Source organism: Lactuca virosa, chromosome 9, assembly GCF_052849685.1.
Source record: "Lactuca virosa cultivar CGN04683 chromosome 9, Lactuca_virosa_CGN04683_v6, whole genome shotgun sequence".
Taxonomy (NCBI): domain Eukaryota; kingdom Viridiplantae; phylum Streptophyta; class Magnoliopsida; order Asterales; family Asteraceae; genus Lactuca; species Lactuca virosa.
Genome location: NC_136434.1, coordinates 107,975,847 through 107,988,414, shown reverse-complemented (window position 1 = coordinate 107,988,414; position 12,568 = coordinate 107,975,847).

Genomic DNA, 12,568 nt, shown 5'->3' with positions numbered 1-12,568 from the left:
CGACAAATCAGGCACCACTCAACAAACCATGATATATCCCTTTCATATAGGGTCACCAACAGTTCAACTTCAAATCCCTATACATCTTTGTGGCCCATGGATGGATCGAAAACTTTGACTTATGGGCCTCTTTTAGAACTGTCTGCCGCACCCCACTAGTATTCGGAACCCAAACTATATCACACTAAGTCAAAAAACCTCCACTATCTCTAACGAATAAAGGAATCTGCCCCTGATCCTCTCTGTCTTCCATTTTTCCTTCCTCAATCCGTCCACCTAAGCCTCCTTGGTCAAATATAACAAAGGAGAAATGATAACCATCCTCAAACACATATCATCGATAGGTGCACTCATAACCTTCAAACTAAGGGCATCAGCCACCACATTGTCCCTCCTAGGGTGGTACAAAATCTCACAATCGTAATCCTTTACTACATCCAACTACCTCCGATGCCGCATACTCAAGTTCGGTTGATCCATCAGATACCGCAAGCTTTTGTGGTAAATGTGGATAGTACACCTAACCCCATACAGATAGTGCCTCCAAATCTTGAGGGCAAAGACCACAACCCCTAACTCCAACTCATGCGTAGGGTAATTCGGCTCATGAGGCTTCAACTGCCTCGAAGCGTAAGCAATCACAATAAGAACAACTCCCAAACCCGATATAGAGGCATCACAATAAACCACAAAATCATCCATTCCCTCAGGAAGCATGAGAATCGGGGCCTCACACAACCTCTGCCTCAGCGTCTCAAAAGCAAACTGTTGATCGGGTCCCCATCGAAAGGTAACATTCTTCTTTGTCAAGCGGATCAAAGGCACAAAAATTTTCTAGAAATCTCGGATAAATCTCCGGCAATATCCGATAAGACCCAAGAAATTATGAATCTCAGATGGGGTTCCTAGGACCTCCCATCGCATCACGGCCTCGTTCTTGGCCGGATCGACCAATATACCCTTCTGGTTAACGATGTGCCCCAAGAATTTAACCTCTCGCAACCAAAACTCGCATTTGGAGAACTTGGCATACAACCGCTCCCTCCTCGGAGACTCCAATACCTCCTACAAATGATCCTCGTACTGCTCCTTGGTCTTGGAGTAGACCAGAATATGATCAATAAACAACGATCACCAACCAATCCAGCATCGGCCAGTATACCCGGTTCATGAGATCCATGAATGATGTGGGCGCGTTGGTGAGCCCAAATGGCATCACCCGAACTCGTAGTGGTCATAACGAGTCCTTTCTTCTGTACATCCTCATCTCTGACCCTCATTAGATGGTAACCTGATCGCAATTCAATCGTAGTAAACCAAGATGTACCCTGAAGTTGGTCAAATAAGTCGTCGGTCCTCGGGAGTGGGCAATAGTTATTCACCGTTAGCTTATTCAACTCTCGATAGTCAATAAAAATCATGTGCGAGTCGTCCTTCTTATTCACGAACAGGATCGGTGCTCCCAAAGGTGAGCTACGTCGCCGAAAAATTCTTTGTCTAACAGCTCCTGAAGCTGCATAGAAAACTCTTGCATCTCTGGCGGTGCCAAAAGATACCATTCCATGGCTATTGGGGATGCACCAGTAACTAAATCAATCTGAAACTCGACCTGCCTTTTGGGAGACACTCCTGGAAAATCCTCAGGAAAAACATCGAGGAAATCCCAAACAATGGGTCGTCATGCCCCCATCTCGAGTATCTGCCACATAAGTCAGAAACCCGGAAAAACCCTTCTGAAGATATCTACTGGCCGTCGCAGTTGAACAGAGAGTCGACCCATGCGAAGCTCCCTCCCCAGGAATAACAAGTTCTCCTCTACTTGGGGTTCAAACTCTCACCAACATGCACTCATAATCAATCAAATCCCCATTGGGACCCAATCAGTCCATCCTGATGATAACTTTCGATCCCCACAGAGGAATCGGCAACAAATCAATATAGTACTTCTCACTGAACATGTTCAGGACACACCCATGATGAACAGAACGATCATTAGCAATCTCGACCTCCCACGGATACTCCATAATCCCAGGAGCATCACTAAACTTATTGTTGAGCATAAGAGATACAAAGGATCGGGTAGCACCTGAATCAAACAAAACATGAGCAGTCATACCATTGACTAACAAAGTACCAATAACCACATTCGGTGTTTCTTGAGCCTCATCAATAGTCATATGAAAATCCCTGCTCTTCATCAAAAGTGTCTCTACCTTGCCATGGTGGCTATCGGTAATCCTCAAGGTGGATGGTGCAGGTTCTGCCACCGCCCCTCCTGACAACCTCATACAATCAGACTTTTTCTGGCCTTTCTGGTTGCAATGAAAACATATCAATGCACTCTGGGGGCAATCACTGCTCATATGACCCGACTGACCACATCTATAACAACCTGAACCCACTGATCGACATTCCCCATTTTGCTACTTGTCGCACTTGCCACAGCGACCCCGACCCTAATGGCCCCTAGAATGCAACTCATAAGTCTTGGGCCTCTTAGCATGGCCCACGATAGTCTACACCTGCTCCAGCTTGCGCTTCGTCCAAAGCTCCAACTCAATATCCTGCTCGCGGTCCCTCTCAATCATATCATTCAGGGTCTTGCACCCTAGAAAGCTCACGAAATCCATGATTTCATCCCTAAACATTACATGGTATCTCGTCTTCTTCATCTCCTCATCCTCAGCGTACTGCGGAACTAAATGAGCCCTCTCCCGAAACTTGGCAGTGATCTTCACCACTGTCTCAGTAGTCTGGCGAAGGTCCTGAAACTCCCTCGCCAGCTACTGGACCTCTATCTCCGGTGAAAAATATATCTAAAAACTCGCAACAAAATCCTCCCAATTCATGGTTGCCACAGCTGCAGTCCCCACGGATCGGCCAACCTCATCCCACCAATCACATGCTCCATCCCTCAGCAGGCAGGATGCAAACCCTACCTTTGCCCCCTCCAAGCAAAAAATCGTCTGATGAGCATTCTCCATGTCAGCTAGCGATGGGGGTCTTTAGCCCCAAAGAACTTTGGCGCTCCACAGGCCTTGAACTCCAGGAATGAGGGAGTTAGCGCTCCTAACTGACTCGTAGAAATCTTGGCTTGAAAGGCCCTACGACGCTCATCCATAAGCTCCATAATCCCCTCCTTAATGGTACCAAACATCACAGGAGTAGCATCCATGATACCGTGAGTGATCTCGGCCGGAATGCACTCACGTAATCTCTCGTTAAACAGTTTTGTGCCTGAGCCAAAACCATAACCAGAACCAGAGCCGAAACCTCCACCTCGAGTTATCACCACTATACTCAAACTGAAATACAAACATATAAACGATCAATAATATCTCAAGGGAACTATCAATATACCGATCTCCTAAGAATCCCTAGGTACGTCCTTATCTCGGGTATAGATCATGCACTTCCAGTATACGGGCTCAATACTACCTTCCACACCTATATGTACCCTCCTCAAGAGCCTTCCCGATTCTTCTAAGTCACCACACTACATCTATACACCAAACCTATGCTAAAAAACATACATAATGTAATATAGCATTACCAAGACTCTCCTAGGACTTCTCAATCTGACCGTCTCTACCATACAAGGAATCTCAATCGACATTGTCGGTTGCATTATGCATGCAAGTTATACACAAAACGGGATCTCATAGACTGTCAAATGATGATTCTACCCAAAGTCCACAAACAAATAAGGAGCAGGAAGTGAGGATAAATCGATCATTTTAGGGTTATATGATCCTAATCGTATACATCTTGAAAAGCATACATTTAGCAATTAACTGAGCTGATATTGATTCCTAGTAATACATGAATCCAATTTCCTTAGGCTATAATTCATCACACAAATCAGGCAATTCTATCATACGATTCCTGAGGGTATCCTTATTCCTATGCTAATATACAATTCATATATCATATATGCTAATCATAACACATACGCATGGGTATTTTGGGAATTACTTACTTGAGCTCGACTGATTGCACGCGTCGCACCCCCTTTTTATTTGGGGAAATCTTTTTAGAAATTAAAATTTTCTTTTAAAAAGATTATCATTTCCTCGGTTTTAGTTCTGTCACACCCCAAAGTGTGCCCGGATCCCTCAAATCAAGGCTCTGATACGAATTTGTAACGACCCAAAAACCATAAGTAAAAATTTCATTTTTCAGTTCATCAATCCAAACAACACATGTCTTAAAAATATCCAAAATACAATTTATCACAAATATCAGAGTAACAAAGATCATAAAATGTGGAAATCATGAGGGGGGGGGATGTTGTGCCATCAAGCTGGGCTCTTCCCTTTTGTACCGGAAGTACCTGAAACCAAAAACATATGTGTAAGCATAACGCTTAGTGAGCGTCCCAAAAATACCACATTCACAATACACATAAATATAACAGCACGTGGCTGTGTTAGGTTCGTAACAACCCTCGGGTCCATATCAACCCTATGTAACGGAAAATGATATGTTGGGTCCGTATGAACCCATGGGTCCGTATCAATCCCGAGTCCATAATGACTCCGAACCCAAATTAGCTTCATGCATATATCATACAATCACATAAGCAATAATCATATAATGTTACACATCCTACACATACAAATCAGTGGGTCGGCCTTGGTGCCTTCGACCCACTAGTGTGGTAAGAAGACTCACCTTTAACTGAAGATAACAGAATCGCACACTCAAGTTGCTGTTAACACGGCTCCTCACACTAAACATAACCCAATTACAATCCTAATTCACAATCAAGGTTTTAATCCAAAATCATTGGTCTAATCATCCTTTAACATATCAAGGGAAAAAGACCATTATGCCTTTCCATACATCACCCATCTAATCCAAGTCCAAAACTCCTAATGGCCCAAGGCCCAAAAACAGCCCAACGGGTTTCTCGGAGTACGCCCGACATTTCTACCTTACGCCCAGTGTACTGTGTGACCTTGCGAAGGGGGTTTATGGGGTCTCAGCCCATTACACTCAACCCAAACCCTCTTTTGATGACTTAATGCCTTAAGGTCTATTGTCTAAATTTCATATCCAAATCTAATTTATGCTTTTGCATGGCTACAATGATCCCAACACCAAAACCCTAACTCTTTTAGCCATCTAAGACTCCATAACTCTTGCATGTAACAATACCAAGGTCCAAGCTTGCATTTTTATGACCTAACACACTGTAAAACGTCTGAAAGGACAGCTTAAAAGTTATGGAGTATTCCGTACTCACAAAAATCAAGGTCTTGGGACTAAAAGAACACAAAACTAAGCTTAAACAAGATCTAGCAAGGAAAGCTCCAAGGTATGAACTTTATACCTCCAGAAGATGGACCAAGATGAGGAGATTTTGGATCCAACAAGCTTGAGAGAAATACTACAAATCCTAGGGTCTTCCTTCACCACCAAGAACACCAAAAGTTACTATAAAGCTTCAAAACTTCACACACAATGATTAGGGTTCGAAATGGAGGTTGAGGGGTAAGAAGGGTTAGAGGCCATAAGGGTCTTTAAATACGGTCCAAACCCTAAAAATTAGGGTTTGTCCCCTGCTTGCATATGCCCAGCGTACACTCACGTACAGCCAACGTACATGAGAGATTCCGCGATCACATGCAAAGTCCTACGCCCGACGTACCTGACTCGTACGACCAGCGTAGAGACCAACTTTGCAAACTTTTTAAGAAACAAAGTTAAAATGGAAATTACTTAGAACATTGGCGTTACAGATTACCCACGAAAGTGGTTATCCATAGGTATTTACCTACTAATTGCTTATGATAGTTTATGTATTTTGTAATTTTGAGGGTTAATTTTCATTTTTTTCGCTTTATTTCAAAACATTATTATAATTTGATTATTTTCTTTTCACAAAATTATACTTAATATAAACATACAAACAACCGTATGTACCCTCAGAACACGTTACTCCTTACTCCTTCAAAGCTTTATCACTTTTATTTGTATAAATACATCCTATTTTCAATACACAAGTACATATAAAAACACACACACACACATATATATATATATATATATATATATATATATATATATATATATATATATATATATATATATATATATATATATATATATATATGTGTGTGTATACAAATCATCACTTTTGGTCATAACAATGTATTTCTATCGTGGAAAGTCCCTTTTACACTATTTGGTAATAAACCTCGCCCCTAGGACCGTTTAACCACAGTTAATAGGCATGTAAAAAGGATACAACACCTTCAACTATATTTGGTAATAAACTTCATCTTTCTCACTCCTCATGATAACTCCGATATGTATGTATTATCTTTAGTATATACATTCACACACATAAATACACATATATGCACAGCCATATGTTTGTATTATATTTAATATATTACAATAATAATGAAGCTAGTAATAATAATAATAAGGGAAAATCAGGGTAAAAACTCCACGTTGTGGGTTTTTTGAATTCATTTGTAAACAATTGTTAGTATTCATAATTTAAGTGTCATAAAAAATATAAAATTTTAACTGATTATGAGGCAGAAATGTAAGAATTTTCCTTCTTAATAATAATAATAATAATAATAATAATAATATTAATAATAATAATAATAATAATAATTTTAAATGTAGGGGTTTTCAATGATAATGGAGTTTGGTGTCACTAGATTCGTAGGTTAAGATGAGGTGGTGGGGTAAGGATGGAGGTGGTGGCACCCAAAATAATAATAATAATTATAATTATAATTATAAAAAAAAGCAATAATTTTATATTTAGAATAAAGACTAAAATCGTTACCAAAAGTACAAATAAAATTCTTTTTGGGAGCAAAAGCGTAAAAAAGCTAAAGTCATGAACCAAAAATTGCAATTCAGAATTATGAGATTGTGGATAGTGTGGGAAACATCATATGCATGGCGTCGCTTTTAAAAACAATAAAAGGTAGGGTATTGAGTATTGACGGCACCTGTTTCCTCGACAGTAACAATATGTAGGTCTTGCAATAAATAGAAATAGTTGATACATGGGTAGCTTCCCACCACATCGTGCTCCATTTATGGCCTTGTGTTTTACTTTGCCTCAATGACATGTTAAACTTTTTTTTAAGAAATCAATCATTACTTTACTCTTTATATTAAATTATATGATTATTTCATTCAGACATTCAATAATAAAATGTCTCTTACGTTAAATCGTACAGTTTTGGAGAGAAAACTAAATATTTGAATTGCTAAAAATAGAAAACCCATGCTGGTCCTGGTTATCATATTCCTTTTAATAGTTGTCCCACGCACGTCAGGTCATTGGCCACTAGGTTGAAAATGATGCTTCCTTTTTAGTTTTTAATCATTTGTTTTATTATTAAAATTTCAAGTGTCTATAGATTTTATTTGTTTAATTAAAACCCTATGTTTAAATATATTTTTTAATAAATAAGTTTTTCTTTAACTTCCTTTTCAATAATCAAAAACTTATCCTCATCTATTTAAAACATTCTAACCCCACGTATCTAATTTGTTGATATGAATTACAATTTATCGGTTATAATTTTTAGACAAACTAGTGTTATTTTACGTTTATTGAACACGGTATTACTGAAATGCATTTTGTTTTATTCACAAAAGACGACGATGAGAAAACGATGACAAAACGAAGCCCAAAACGGAAACAAAAATCAGTAGACGAAAAAGAGACAAAAGGAATGTCAAAATGGTCAAAGAGACTGAAACTGAGAAATATTAAAATACGTGTGGCCAGTCTGTAATGAAAAATAAATAGTAAGACAAAAAAAGAAGGACAAAAAGGACAGAATGGTGAAATGGACGTAAAGTGACAAATATTAAAAGACATGTGGTCAATCTCTAATTACAACATGTCAGGGATCAAAATTGTCAAACTATAGAAAGTATTGAGGCGAAATCTTGAAGCATACAAAATAATGAGACTTAAAGTGGCTAATATTAAAAGACATGGGTCAATCTCTAAATATAACATGTTATGGATTAAAATTGTCAAACTATCGAAAGTATTATGACAAAACCTTGAAACATACGAAATATGGATTAAAATTGTCAAACTATACAAAGTATTATGGCAAAATCTTGAAATATACAAAATATACTATTTCCTAATGACCATGACTATTAAAATAGTATATAAATGGTCTTTAAAATATATATATATATATATATATATATATATATATAATTTTTTTTACTCCATTGTTCCTTAAGATTCTGTTTTTTTTTATATTAATAATCTTTTTGAATAACATGGTTAAAAAATAATGATAAAAGCATATGAAATGGCTAATTTAAACTTGGTTCCTATTATTATTATTATTATTATTATTATTATTATTATTATTAAGTCCCAAATCCCACTCCGTATTCTCCTCGATGAAACCAACCTCCGGTTTCCACCATTAAATCTTTTAAGAAGGATATGACTGTATTCTTTGATTATTTGTAAGCTCAATCTCATCCTACCCGTAATGCTCAAAAACCTTCCAAACAACAAATTGACCAACGTTTACAACGTTAATATGACTTTCCTCTAATACTATGAAAAAGTTGTTGGGGTTTCATTATCTATCGTTTGGGAAAACAAGTAAAAGATTACGAATCCAAGATGTCTATGCAATGGTGTTGGCAATGTCATGATACCCGTCTTCAACACTGGATCGAGAGATGGTACCTTGTCTTTTGCATGAAATTAGGTTGTCCCCGAGAAATACGCAGTATACGTAGGTAGAGCGACGAGTAGCTGGGCATCCCCCCAGTCAGCGTCGGAATAAGCAACTAAAGACTCGATGGGGGAGACATGTATCTGAAGTCAGTGATCTAAAGTACCCGTAAGTATTGAAGAATCCTTTTTAGAGCGTGAAGATGGGGTTCGCAAGGATCATGCATGTACAGATAGATTTGTTGGACAACACATGCAATGTCCGGTCTCGTGAAGGTGAGATCTAGAGCGCTCCCGCAAGACTGCAGAAGAAATTAGGATCTGCAACTAGAGAACTGGTGTTGTCCAGTTTCTAAACTGGTTTCGTAGGAGTGCAACAAGGATTACAGTTCATCATGTTGGCTCGCTCAAGTATCTATGTGGCTTACTTCTTTTGAGATAAGAAAAGATATGCATGTGAGTGAACAAAAAAAAGATACCCAAAAAATAGTTAAGTGATCCAAGATCTGTCATGGAAAACTCATGGTTGAGTTTGGTTGTGACTGTTCAAGAAGACCTGTAGAAGATGATATAAGAATAATATCGCCAATATATAATAATAAATAAGTTGTCTCCTTGGCAGTGTGCGTGATGAATAGAGAAGGATCCGTGCGACTATGCTGAAAACCAATCGTCAGGGCATGCTGAGCAAAACGGTGGTACCAGGAACTTGGGGCCTGCTTCAGGCCATATAAGGATCGTTGAAGGTGACATACATGATATGGGAACTAAGTGTCTCAAAAACTAGGTGACTGATGCATTTATACATTTTCTTGTAAGTGGTCGTGAAGAAACATATTCTTCACATCAAGCTGGTGAATGGGCGAATGTTTCGAGACCGCAATGTTGAGAATAATGCGTATGGTAGCTGGTTTAACAACCGAACTAAATGTCTCATCACAGTTGATAACATGTTGCTGACTGCGTCCGTCTTCTATAAGTATGGCCTTGTAGCGAGAGAAAGTGCCATATGCATTAAACTTATAGTGAAACAACCACATAGATCGGACAATATTAACAATTGCGGGTCACAGAACAAGTGTCCAAGTCCCATTGGAGAAAAGTGCATTGTACTCATCATGCATGGCCTGTCGCCAGTTTAGGTCCTCAATGGCATGTAGGTGTGACCGTGGGATAAGGGAAAGAGAGGAGACATGAAGATTCAGTTTACGAATGGGTTTGAAGATCCTACTCATAAGATGAGTGTTCATGTGTCACACCCCCGAACCAGACGGCGGAAACGTCCGGGGGCTCGTGTGACTAACAATTGAATAATCATCACAATGAATATACATGAATCTTAACACGATCATCACCAACATTACATAATACAACTAGCATTGTTTACATCAAGTACTTTGTTAAAATACATAAGTTCAAATTGTTAAAAGTACGATAAGTGCTATTACATAAACGAAATCATACACACTTGCAAAACTTCCGGCTTAACGATTACCTGAGAATACAAGTTATTTTGAAAACGGTCAACATATATAATGTTGGTGAGTTCATAAGTATGTTTGAGTAAAAGTCTTTGTATCTTTCATAAAAACCCAGAAAATCCGATATTTTCTGTAAATGTCTGAAAATGTTGTGAAAATCGAGTATAAATGCATGTGTGAATTTCATAGTTATAGCTTATAAAAGAGTAGTTTAGTTTCATTGTATTGTGAATAAATAATAAATGTATATGAATAATTTCCCACAGAAAATCCGATATTTTCTGTTTTATAACAATATCTAGATTCTTGTATCGTTAAATAAGTTGTTTTGCATTGACACAATCGAAGAGTTTATCTTCGAAAGTTTACTTTTGGTATTGAATCCATATATGAGCCGTTATAACCATGCATGATAATGACTAGGTCGTCCGTCTTGGTATTTTTCCAAATGTCGGTCTTGCTAAGGATGTTGTCGCCCTAGACTGGCCTAGTCTAGCTGTAGCGAACAGCTAAGGCGTGAGGGGTCATCCCGTATAGATCTATACACAAACTCCCGATTTCCTACCAGGAAACTCTGATTATAACTACAGGCTACGATTGTACACTCAGAGGTGCCAACCGACATGTCTCACTAGATTCTCAACCCCTTTTTGTATTATGTTTAATGTTTACGTATAAGTGGTATGTTTTTGTATTCGAAAGGTACATATATAGGTATACGACATTTAATGATTACACAAAGGATGAGTTACGGCATACTAACATGTGAAGTTTCCATTCCAAGCCCTATTAGCATGTAATTAGACCACAAAGGCCCAATAACATGAAAAAGGGTAATTTAGGCCCAATAGGCATGTAAATGGGCTACAAAAGCCCAATAAACATGTAATCCATAACTTAGGCCCAAATTAACATGTAAGTGGGTCGCAAGACCCAATAAACGTGTCATGGAAAAAACATTGGGCTCAATATACACTTAATTGGGCCCTTAGGGCCTAATGGCCAGGAATGTGAATATTAGGCCCAATAAATAGTTATCGGCGTATTTCGTTCGTTTGATTTGTTCCGTTGTTTGTTTTAGCACAAGGTTTACTAGATGGATGATAAGAAACTTTCTTTTGTAAAAATGACATTTTTGGCCAATAATCCTCCAATTTTTAATTAAGGCCCAAAAGTTTTGTAAAAATGACACTTTAGTCCATAATTTATAAAAATTTGTAATTTTGTCCCAAATGTCTATAAACTTACGGTTTTAACCCAAAATGTTATATTTTCACATTTAGAACCCTGTTTCGTAGAAAAATACATTTTCAGCCCCTTGTTTGTAAAAGTTTACACTTTTGGCCCAATTTTTGGAAAACTTTACATTTTTGGTCCAATTTGAAAACAAATGATATTTTCACCTCTAAATTTGGTTATTTACATTTATGACTCAAACTTTGGCCAAATAACATTTTTAACCCCAAAACTTCATTTTTTCGCAAATTGGGCCCAAAACCGTGAGGCCCAAAAGTTTTGGCCCATTAAGCTAAATTTTGCATTTTTGGCCCTTTTAAAAGTATGTTTAGCATAAAAATACCCTTTTATACATGTAGAACCTGTTTGGCCCTTTTAAAAACAGAATTTTCACTTTTTACCCTTATCTTTTGTTTTCTTGACAATTTTGAACTTTAACAAAGTTTTTGTTGAATTCTTTTGCATCTTAAACATGTGTTCACTTTTGGCTTGATAATGTAATGTATATCATGTCATAGTTCGTATATCTTTGTTAAATAATACTTAAAGTTTCGAGATTTGCTAAGATCTAACCCATTATTACCAAACAAACTAAGAATTCACACAAAACATGCATATAACACATAGATCTACACATTTTACTTGCAGTATCCCCCAAAAATCATATGAAAACCGAAAACAAGGGGGGTATGAACTCACCTTTTGCTTGATGTTTCGGTTTTTGAAGAAGAAGTGGAAAAGATGAAGTGATTTTCGGCCCTAGCAACTCCCTTGAGTAGATCTCGAACTTAAGAAGATTTCTAGGAGTATGATCACCAAAAACTTTGTTTAAAAGAGTGATCTATCATGAAGATGGAGTTATTAAACTTGAATGTGTAAAGACTTACCAAGAATGATGATTATCTTGTGAAAATCCTCTTGAAACCTAAGCAAAATCTTGAGAATTTTGGAGGAAGAAGATGGATGATTCTTGAGAGAAGTGGAGAGAATTTGGTGTAATGTGTGTGTGTTTTTTTATCTTCGGCCGAGAGTAGAAGAGTAGAGGGGAGAGAGAGGGGTGAGGTGACTAGCTTGGTTGCATGGTGGTTTTAAGCCTTAATGCATGTTGGATATTATGGAGGTGACACCTCCAAAGTCAACCCCCTTAATTCTC